This window comes from Salvelinus sp. IW2-2015, unplaced genomic scaffold (assembly GCF_002910315.2).
Source record: "Salvelinus sp. IW2-2015 unplaced genomic scaffold, ASM291031v2 Un_scaffold6746, whole genome shotgun sequence".
NCBI lineage: Eukaryota > Metazoa > Chordata > Actinopteri > Salmoniformes > Salmonidae > Salvelinus > Salvelinus sp. IW2-2015.
This window is the reverse complement of record NW_019948008.1, coordinates 16,881-18,229: the sequence shown is the minus strand read 5'-3', so window position 1 is coordinate 18,229 and position 1,349 is coordinate 16,881. Positions and strand designations below refer to the sequence as shown.

The following is a 1,349-nucleotide window of genomic DNA, read 5'->3' as shown; positions in this document are numbered from 1 at the left end:
TCAGAGAATACTCCATACATGAACCTTCCCTCCTCAGAGAATACTCCATACATGGACCTTCCCTCCTCAGAGATCACACCATACATGAACCTTCCCTCCTCAGAGAATACTCCATACATGGACCTTCCCTCCTCAGAGAATACTCCACACATGAACCTTCCCTCAGAGAATACTCCATACATGTCACACTTGGTGCGGGTTCTTGTGAGGGACCAAGATTTGAGTCCCATAGGACGTGTACATTTCAGTCTCTTCTACCAGATGAATAGGGGCAATTCATTAGTGTTTGTCTTTAAATATGCATCTAGTTTGCATACGTTGAGTGTGTAACCAAAGAAAGAAAGAAAACAGTCCTGGGGTCGCGTCCCAAATGGAACCCTATGGGCCCTGGTCTAAAGTAGTGCACTACCCTATGGGCCCTGGTCTAAAGTAGTGCACTACCCCTATGGGCCCTGGTCTAAAGTAGTGCACTACCCTATGGGCCCTGGTCTAAAGTAGTGCACTACCCTATGGGCCCTGGTCTAAAGTAGTGCGCTACCCTATGGACCGTGGTCTATAGTAGTGCACTACCCCTATGGGCCCTGGTCTAAAGTATTGCACTACCTTATGGGTCCTGGTCTAAAGTAGTGCACTACCCTATGGGTCCTGGTCTAAAGTAGTGCACTACCCTATGGGCCCTGGTCTAAAGTAGTGTACTACCTTATGGGACCTGGTCTAAAGTAGTGCACTACCCCTATGGACCCTGGTCTACAGTAGTGCACTACCCCTATGGACCCTGGTCTAAAGTAGTGCACTACCCTATGGGCCCTGGTCTAAAGTAATGCACTACCCCTATGGTCCCTGGTCTATAGTAGTGCACTACACTTATGGGCCCTGGTCTAAAGTAGTGCACTACCCTATTGGTCCTGGTCTAAAGTAGTGCACTACCCTATGGGCCCTGGTCTAAAGTCGTGCACTACCCCTATGGGCCCTGGTCTAAAGTAGTGCACTACCTTATGGGCCCTGGTCTAAAGTAGTGCGCTACGCCATTTGGGACGTAATGCTGGTGACTGAAACCAGGATACGTCCTCCTCCACTCTCACTAGGGAGAACAGAACATGCTCCCATGTTGTTTTCACCATCCCACCTGGGTCGCAACACAACTAGAAACACCCTGAATAAGTAGTTCTCTCCTTCCCTCAGGCTTCTGGGAAACGGAACCATGCTATATGTCCTTACCCTGGGGTTGCCTGGTTTTCCTTTCTTACTCTCTCTCCCCATCTCTCTACCATTCTCTGTTTATATTTTCTCTCTCTCTATTTCTCCCCCCCACCCTCTCTCTTTCTCCCTCTTGCTCTCTCTCACTTTTG

At 49.0% G+C, this 1,349-nt stretch overlaps 1 long non-coding RNA gene across 2 annotated transcripts; it reads right to left on the bottom strand.

Annotated features, from left to right (window-relative positions):
- Positions 1-413: 413 nt before the first annotated feature.
- Positions 414-949, bottom strand: LOC139026999 (uncharacterized). 2 transcript variants are annotated; one of them, XR_011479018.1, is made up of 2 exons: positions 865-949; positions 414-793 (listed from the first exon to the last, which is right to left on the bottom strand). It is a non-coding gene; the product is annotated as an uncharacterized lncRNA (long non-coding RNA). The 2 variants fall into 2 exon arrangements; XR_011479019.1 differs by having other exon boundaries at positions 414-798; positions 865-947.
- Positions 950-1,349: the final 400 nt, after the last annotated feature.